Source organism: Gekko japonicus, unplaced genomic scaffold (assembly GCF_001447785.1).
Source record: "Gekko japonicus isolate JY-2015 unplaced genomic scaffold, Gekko_japonicus_V1.1 scaffold19, whole genome shotgun sequence".
Classification (NCBI taxonomy): Eukaryota; Metazoa; Chordata; class Lepidosauria; order Squamata; family Gekkonidae; genus Gekko; species Gekko japonicus.
Window position 1 is genome coordinate 595,023 of NW_015164664.1, and position 9,973 is coordinate 604,995.

Here is a 9,973-nt window from a genome sequence, read left to right on the forward strand (position 1 = left end):
GATTATCAAGAAGAATAAGGATCTTTAGGCAATCAGGATATTCTTCTAATTGAGCCAAAATAAAATTTAGAAATTTCAGTCGTTGTGCATGGTAGAAGGGGCACTGCAACAAGACATGGGAAATTGTTTTGATATTATCATTTGTGCATGGACAACATCTGTCAGAAAAGGGCACACCCTGAAAGCGGCCAGATAATAAGGCCAAAGGTAATACATTGAATCTCACCAAAGAGAGGGCTCTACAGAGTTCGGGGGTGTGCAGTTGGTACAGGTAAGAGGTGGCTTGGCCGACTTTAGGAGATATTCCAAAATACAAGGGTGAACAGGTTTTATTAGCGGCATTATACAGTGAATGTAGCTCAGAACAAAGTAGATTGGCTCTTATAATTGAAAAAGCCTCAGATTCGGAAGTAAGGAATCTAAGGTGATATCCAGGGATTTAATTTTGGATTCTATATAGGTAATCCAGTTAGAGTCATTAGATTCCAGTAGAAGCTGATAGGTGTAACTAGAAGGGTCTGAATTGAAAAGAAGAAGAGAAGAGATTGGATTTATAACCCGCCCTTCACTACCCACAGGTGTCTTAGAGCGGCTTACAAGCTCCTTTCCCTTCCCCTCCCCACAACAGACACCCTGTGAGGTAGGTGGGGCTGAGAGAGCTCTTGACAGAAACTGCTCTTTTTCAAGAACAGCTCTTATCAGAGCTACGGCTTGCCCAAGGTCATCCAGCCAGGTGCAAGTGGAGGAGTGGGGAATCAAACCTGGTTCTCCCAGATTAGAGTCCGCGCATTTAACCACTACACCAAACTGGCTTTTACTGGCTCTTAAAAGAAGGCGAAGCCAATACTTAATTGTAATTAGCCATGCTTTAGTTATCAACATGTTCTGGCCACATTCCAGGCATAAAGCTGCATAGGAGAAACACATTGGCACCCCAAATATTTTCCTCAGGAAATAGAACTGAGGCTGTTCTATGAGATTTCCACTTTGTATTGATCCAAATAGGCACCCCATATAATAACTGGGCCCCTATTTTAGCATTAAAGGCTTTTAAAGCAGCAGGTATATACTGGGCAGGGGTCATTTCCTGCAGGAGCGCACAGGAGCGGAGCTCCGGCAGTAAAGAGCTCAGGGGGCGGGCACATGCAACAAGCCCCCCCCCCCCCCCCCCCCACCCCGCCCAAGAAAAAGCAGCCAGATAAGTTGCAGAGCTCCCCCCGCCCCCCTGGTCCAAAACAGTCCAGTGGCACCTTTAAGACGAAGTTTTATTCAGGTACAAGCTCTCCCTCCTCTGCAAGGACAGATCTGCACATTCCCCCCCCCCCATAGCTAGCAATCCAAAACAGTCCAGTGAAGCCTGAGCGGTGGGTGTTGCCTTCTGACACACTTCTGGTGATGTCAGGGGGTGTGGCATATGCAAATAAGTTATGCTAATGAGTTATGCTAATAAGCTCCTGCACCTCTTTTTCTACGAAATGACCCCTGCTTCTGGGTAACTTACAACTGCAGCATACCATACAGAGAGGGTAGGGATGAGCCCAGCTGTGCTGCATCAGGATGTCTTTGTGGATCGATTACTTAGGCAAGCCAGCCAAGCAACTTCCTACGGGAGGGTAAAGAGCCTCTTTCCAAGCTGCTTATACTCCCCTTGCTCATTTGGTCTGTTCTCGCCAGGCCATTCTGAACCCACTGAGTGGGTTCCTGCTCATGCTGGCCTTCTCTGCCAGAGAAGCAACTCATGTGCCAGAAGGATGATGCCTCCCCATAGATCCTCAAGTAAAATCACCAAGAACAGCAACTCACTCTCAGAAGCCACCTCTGACTCTGCATTCGGCTCTCTGCTGGGCGCAGGCACGATGGAGGCATCCAGTCTCTTGGCTTCCTTGGGCACCAGCACTTCCATGGGTAAAGATACAAGGATCAGGCCGCCATTGAGGACCTTCTGCAGGGCAGAGGATCCACAGGAAGATCTCACAGACTAGGCCCGGAGAGGAGAAAGATCTAAGTCCCAGGGTGCTTTGCTGCGATGTCAGGTGGGTATGCTGAGTTTGGCTTAGGCAAGTGAGTCCTGAGGGCATTTCCCTGCAGAGATGAGATTCTTCAGCAATGAAACTTGTTTCACTGGGTAGAGGCTGGAGGGCAGACTTTGCCTAGGGCATTCTGGCAAAGTGGGTGTTGCAGTGATGCTCTAGACCAGGGATGTCAAACGTAAGGCCCGTCCAGGGCTCTTACCCAGGCTGCAAGCAACTGGTATGTATGGAAATGTAAGGTACTCCCCCTTTTATGGTATCTCTTGGAAAAAACGTAGACTTACATATGATTAAATACATTTATAGGGGCTTTTGTGGATTCCCCAGTAAATCAATTGCTTTCACTGCTAGGAATCAATTGCCTTTGTTTGTATTTTGAGTAAAAATAATATTGTTAATTGGGTTTGCCTGTGTCCTTTATAAAGTTTATATCTCCGGTACCTGGCGTTACATTGTGTGACACACAAGGCTCGGCCCGACAAAGTGACATTTATGTCTGATCCAGCCCTTGTAACAGATGAGTTTGACACCCCTGCTCTAGACCTTTGGACTTACCACGTCTTGCATGACTCTTGCATGTTCAAGTGCTGTTTCTTTTCCCACAGACTTCATTTTTGCAGTTGATGAGAATGGCTCCATTTAACCCCTGCAAAGGGGTGAGATGCAGGAACGGGCACGGGCAAGTACTCGTGGAGGCCCCTGGACTTGAGCCACGGGGGGGGGGGCTGCTGTGTGCCCCTTCCCCACCTGGCATCTTGCTTCTCTCTATGTGGCTGGCCTGGCATGGTAAAGATGTCTCACCATCCCTGGATCCTCTGTTGAATAGAGGTACTATCCCTTTAAAAGAGGGGGAAACACCTTGAAATTAATCATCTGTAAGTAATAGCATCAATAATTTACTAAAACAGAGCGGGGGAGCAATTGCCCCATTGCATTAACATGCAGTGATACTTGGGCACAGGGAGAAAATTGGTGTGTGCGTGTGTGTGTGACTGACTTTAAAAGTCTTGATCTGTCTGTTTAAATATCATGTATAAGGGAAGTTTGAAAGGGAGGGATGCTCTTGGATGGACTTCTGGCTTTGTCTGCTTCTTGTACCGCTCACCAGCAGGTGGCATCGGTGCCTCTGGTTACAGTTTGGGCTGAGACTGGGGAAAATTATGCATGGTCAAGAATGCTTGGCCTCTCTGAAAAACGTCCTAGTCCCACTAGGGGTAACCAGAAGTCACCATGACTTCTAGGCTCACAAGGGTGCACATACAGGCATACATACTGTACTCACAAAAAGAGAGAGAGAGAGAGAGAGAGAGAAGAGAAGAGAAGAGAAGAGAAGAGAAGAGAAGAGAAGAGAAGAGAAGAATGCCTGGTCCACATGCATAACTGCTCCTCCATTGCAAAATCATGACAAGAAATGAGGCAAGGAGATTAAATCTAGAAGGTTTCCTCTTAGGAGGTCAGACTTGACCCAGCTTGGGTGCTTATCACTGTGCCCTTGTAACTCATCGGGGACTGTGTGTTTGTCTCCCTTTAACATCTGGTTAAACATCTGGTGGGTCAGGGACAAGTGGAACCAAACCATAGCCAGGCTTCCTCCACCAGGCCGGGCATTTGTGGCAGGGCCTGTCTTGACTCTCTGCAAGTGTGCACAGTAATGCTGCCTATTTTGGAGACAAGTTTCCTGAATTGTGTCAGGTTCCCGTTAAGCAGTGAGGAAACCCTAAATTCACCTGTAGCCTGGATTAAGAGTCTGGGGAAGCAAAGCAATAGAAAATGACTAAACCAGAAAGCATATCTGAGAAGTCCTAAGTCACGATGATGAGGAGCTCTTTATAACATTTATGCCTCTTACAGGTGTGTCCTATTTCTGGCAGGCTTATTTTCTCACTTAATGGCTTACCTGAAGCCATTCTCTTCCCTGATGTTGGAACGGAACGGGGAGAAGAGGGGTACTTCCTGGTCATTCTCCTTATCAGTGGATTCATTGGGGGGGGGGGAATGAGAGTGCTGATCTACTGTCCTTCATGTAAACAGATAGATGGTCTTGTGGTGGCCAGAACCTATTCCCTTTTTAAAGACTGAGAAGTCCTTGCAAATGTGCAGTAGCGACTTGAGTTCCCCTAACGCATGTGCAGAGTGTCTTTTCATGCACTCAGCGGCTGCTCCAAGCAGTGCACAGGGTCATGCAGATTCTGCCCTTGAAGCTTGGTATAGAAATTGAGAAAGAAAGCCTGCGTTGCATCAGGGAAGTTATGAAGTCTAAGAGGATGCCAGTATGGCCAAAAAAATCCAAAAAAGGCAAGAAGGCTTCCATTAAAAACTGTAGGTAGGGAAATTTAAAAAGCATTCATCTGGCAAATCAAGGCAAGTTAACAAAATAATTTGAAGAGCGCATGGCTAAAATCCTAACATTTCTTGAAAGTCAGCCTCAGGAAAGCCAGGGAGGTGTTCAGAAAGTGGCATTGCTAAAGCACAAGAGGGAGAATGCTAGAGAAGCTGAATGAATTTGCATTTAGTTTCACTGGGGAAGGCGTAGGTGACTGAATCAGGGGTGGTGCCTGACAAACAGAGGTGAGATTTAGTTCTAGGGCTGAATAGCAAATTGAAAATTAACATCATCAGGTCCAGATAACAAAAACCTTTAAGGAACTCGAAGTGTAATTGCTGCTGTCATGAAAATGCACAACTTTTCACAAAGGTTGGCTTTTTTACTGGAAAACTGGGAGAGAGCTGTTATACCACTATTTTAAAAAGGGGATCAAGGAAATTACAGGCCATTTAATGCAGCTTTTGTCCCAGGTAAATTGGTTTAAAATGTTAATGAAGCTCGAACTGTGAAGCATATAGCAAGAACTGCATGGTTTTTGGGAAAGGGAGTCCTGCTTCATCTGTCTTTCTACACCGTTTGACCTCACCTTTCCTCCAAACCACTCAGGATGTCATCTAGTATGTCAAGCAGAGAGAATGATTTGAGGTGTGTAGATAAGTGGGAATTCAAACCCAAGGCCTAGTTCTTCCATTCTAGTCTAACCACCACACCGGCTGCTGTCAACCAGTTATCTAGAGTTCTTTGAGAATGTTACCAAGCTTATGTGCAGGGTGATCTTGCATACTTGGACTTCTAATGTTTTTTGGCAAAGCTCCTGACCCAAAAACTTCTAGAGGAAATTTAGCTGTCTTGGGGTAAGAGGATGGGTTCCCTCATAAATGAGGGGGTTAAAATCAGGAATCAGAAAGAAAGGAAGCAAGCAGTTGGGTCTCCCTTGTATCAGACAATCAGGAATCAGAAAGAAAGGAAGCAAGCAGTTGGGTCTCCCTTGTACCAGACCCATAGCTACAGTGGGGCATCCCGGGGCCCGCCTCCCCTCCCACTTACTGCCAAGACCCCTGACTTCCCATCCAGCCCCCTGGCCCCACAACTTCCAATTTTTAATTTTATTTGTAGTGCTCCCTTGGGGGGTGGTGTGTGTGCAGGATGCCCCTGACTTATATAAAGCCCCCCCTGAATTAAAAAATCCTGGCTACAGGCCTGCCCTGTGTATTGGGTATGTGTATTGGGGACCCGTGCTGTTGAATTTATTTTGTTTGATTTCTAGACTGCCGTCCCCTAGACAGAGGGCTCAGAAAGGTGAACAGCATTCCAATATATTTAACAAGTACATTTTAATAAATTCATTTACAATCAGTTGAAACAGTTAAAAACAATAACAGATCCAAGATGGCACTTCAAGTCCTAGTTTATGTCCTAACCCTGTGGAGGGAGAGAAAGATGGGGGAGGCCAGGCTTAGTGGGAAAACGTTGCTGTCCTCAGTCATAGGCCTGGCGGAACATCTGTCTTACAGGCCCTGTGGAACTGCACTAGATCCTGCAGGGCATGGATGGATGTCATTAGGGAGGGAGTTCCACCAGGCCGGTGCCAGGGCTGAAAAGGCCAGGGACCACCGGGAAGTTCTTCTCTCCGGCGTGTAATGCTCTTCTGGGGGTATACCAGGAGAGGCAGTCCCGTAGATATGTTGGTCCCAGACTGTTTAGGACCTTAAAGTTAATACCAACACCTTGAAACTGATCCGGTATTCAGCCTGGAGCCAGCACAGGTGGCAAAGCACCAGTCCAATGTGCGCTGTCAGTGAAGTAAGGCAACGGAGAAAGAAATACAAAGAACTTGTGCTCTTCCTCTGAACAAATTCAATTGGATACAAATGGCTATTTCCAGAAGGAGTAGCATTTAAGATCAAAGAGAAGAAGGTTAAGATTGACTCTGTTCTTAAAGCTCAAGAATTTCTAAAGGAGCAGCTGGGAAGGTCAGGAGAGAAAGAAGAAGACGACAGCAGGTCCAGCGACGAGCTGGAAACTGGTTCATCTGGCGAGGACTCTTTGTCTGAGCAGGGGGCAGCAGCCACGAAAAGTCCCTACAAACTGCAGAAAAGAGAGAAGAAGAAGTAAAGGCTGAAGGACTCTGAATTGTGCCTTTGAGAACTTTGGTTCCAGGGGATGATGGGGGGCACTGTTATTGGGCAATTAAATGTAAATGGGGAGGGTTAAAAGTTCTAAAAGATTGACACAGTTCATAAGAAGTACAAAGATGATAAGTTTGGATGCTAAAAAAAAGCTAGTTAGAGGATCTCCTCTCTTGGTTTTTTAGTCAGTAGTGGGTTCTTTACTTTCTCCCTTATATGTAGTTTTCCCCTCCCCCTTTTCTGTTGTAGTTTTTTGTAGTGTTAAAAAAAATCAATAAAAAAATCCCCCAAAAATGTGCGCTGTCAGTAGGGTTGCCAGTCCCCAGCTGTGGGAGGGGATCCCTTAGTTTTGTGGGCTCCTGCACGCTGCTGGCCAGCAGGAGGAAATCCCCACCCCACAGCAACGTGGAGCAACGTGCTTACGTCACTCGGAAGTGATATAGGCATGTTTGTGATGTGTGTGGGGGGTGACGCTCTGGTTTTTGGGCAGAACTCTACGGTTTGAGGGCAATTTTGCCATAGAATTTTGCCCAAAAACCAGAGTGTCGCCCCTAACATGCCTACATCACTTCCAGGTGACATAAGCATGGCATGCAATGTCACTTTTGGTGGTACCAGCATGTCGGGGGCGACACTTCCGGCTCCCAGAACCCCACCACCACCCTGCTAGCATTTCAAAGGGACCTGGCAACCCTAGCTGCCAGTGAGGTGACCTGGAACTGGTGACAGAGCTGTGAGGTTGTGGGTGGCATCCGCTCATTCGGGAAGGTGACCATACACACAAAGCTGCCTTATGCTGAATCAGACCCTTGGTCCATCTAAGTCAGAGTTGTCTATTCAGACTGGCAGCAGCTCCTCAGGGTCTCAGGTAGAGGTCCTTCATATCACCTATGGCCAGATCCTTTCACTGGAAATGTCAGGGACTGATCCTGGGACCTTCTGTATGCCAAGTAGATGGTCTACCACTGAGCCACAGCTCCTCCCTGGGAATACAAACAAATACTGAAGAGCTCAGAAATGATCTCTCGAAAGTACCCTATCTGAAAAAGGCTGTTGTAGTGCTCAAAAAGGTGGAGGAAAGGAAACCCAAATGAACAGGAAATGTAAAGTGATAACACTGTGGTGGGGGAAAAAATCCAATATCACGTATTCCGTGCTGGAGTCTGAACTGGCTGTGACTAACCAGGAAAGAGATCTTGGGGTGGTGGCCTTAACAGTAGTGACTCAGTGTGTAGCAGTGGTGTAAAAGGTAAATTCCATGCTATGGCCAGTATTATAATGCTGGAAGACCAGGTTTCAAGAATATGACCCATAAAATTGGGTTTTTCCTTCCCCTCATTTTTTGGTGACATCTGCCCTGAAGAGTTATGTTGAGCTCAAAAGCTTGCACACTGGTAGGTATCACTGGATTACTCCTAATAAAGATATTGCATGGATTACTTTCTTGGTTTCTACTTCTGACACATCTGTAAGCAGTCCTTCATTATTACAATGCCTTTATATGGTGTCTCTGCATTTGGATTATAGCATACTGTTCTAGTTACCCCATCTTTACAAGCACATCATAGTGCTGGCTGATGCTCCTTCCCTACAAGGAAAGGCTAAAATGTTTTTGAGTTTTTCAGTTTAGCTAAAAAGATGACAAGGGTAGGGGGACATGATAGAGTTCTCTAAAATTATGTGTGGGGTAGAGGAAGCAGACAGTTTATTTTCTATTCCATAATATTGGGATTGTAGTCATGCAGTGAAGACTCAGGACAGTGTCACATAATGGACATTTTTGAAATTCATTGCCAGAAGATGGGGTGATAGACATGGTCTTAGAGGGGGATTAGGCTATCAGTGGCTATTAGCCATGATAACTAAATAAGACTTGCTTATTCAGGAGCAGTGTACTTCTGAACACCAGCTATTGGAGGGGGTAACAACAAGGAAGGCTGCCAGAGATGGGCTGCTGGGCCAGACGATCCGCTCTGATGTTGCAGGGCTCTTTTGATGTTAAGAGTAAGTTTTAGAATGGGCATGATCTCAGCTTTCTTTTGAGGCAGGTGTAAGGCTGCAAAGGTAGGTATGAAGGGCTGCAACCCATACCTGAGGAAACTAGAGTCACTTCACACAAAGAATTCATGTTGCAAAATCCGTCTTTTCAGCTTATTGGATTCTGACGTGCACTCTCTTCTTGAGTGTGCCTTGCCCTGATTTGGAGATTTCAAACAGGTGTTAGCCCCCCCCCGGTTTCCAGCCTTGCCAGCTTGTTCCTTTTGGCACATTCAGCTGGACTTGTAGCCTGCAGTGAGTTTGTCTCAGCCACTTGGCGGCAGGTCCTGCAAGGCCGCTTTGCGCTGCTGGGTGTTTTGATTGAGCTACACTTTCTCCCAGTGCCTTGGTGAGTACAGGGTGAGCTGTGCCAAAGCGATAACTGGGCTGGCACCCACCCCAGCTCGCCCTACCCTTTCTCTGAAGGGCGGAGGAAGCACGTCAAGGAACCACTGAAATCTTTTGTCTCCTGCGAAACTGGAGTCACTAGATGGAGGGAGGGTGCTATGTACAATTCCAAGAGGACAGGCTTGCTGATGTTGCCTGCAAGGCATGTCCAAGACCTTGCGCACTTCCACCCATCAAAGGGATTGGGGAGTCTGTGCAATCCCCGGGGAACCCTTTTTTGCAAGAATCTTTTCCCTAGGAAGAGGATACAATTTTTCACACTGCTCCTCCCCAGAACTGTCCCAACTCTGCCTTCTCAGAGCTGTCCTCCAGGTCCCTTCAGAACCTTTACCGATTATCTCAGAGCAGGAGGAGGCAGATTTATTTTATTTATTTATTTATTCGATTTCTGTCCCGCCCTCCCAGTGAGCGGGCTCAGGGCAGGTTACGAAGTCGCATAAAGATTGAGACTAAAATAACAATAAATAGACATTTAACAATAAAATCCACACTAAAGTCAGCCATGTGGCAAACCAGAGCAAGCTTGCCTTGATAACAAAGCTCAGAGGGAAGGCGTTTCAGAGTGGTGCAGCTGGATAGCCTGCTATATTAAGAAAGTCAGCAGGGGAGGCCGAGATAGATTTGGATGTCCGATGCTTCAACCGAAAGCCTGATGGAACAGCCCCATTTTACAGGCCCTGAGGAATTGTAACAGATCCCGCAGGGCCCTGACCTCAAGCGGGAGCTTGTTCCAACAGGCAGGGGCCAGGGCTGAAAAAGCTCTGGCCCTGGTTGAGGCCAATTGGACATCCTTCAGGCCAGGGACAGCTAAAAGATGTCGATCGCTGGAGTGTAAGATTCTTTCTGTGGGGCACATATGAAAAGAAGCAGTCCTGAAGATCTGTGGGTTCCTGGCTGCATAGGGCTTTGAAAGTTAGCACCAAAACTTTGAACTGGACCCAGCAGGGCTTTTTTTTGTAGAAAAAGCCCAGCAGGAACTAATTAGCATAACAGGCCACACCCAACAGCAGACACTCATTAGCATAGTAGGCCACACCCCTGAC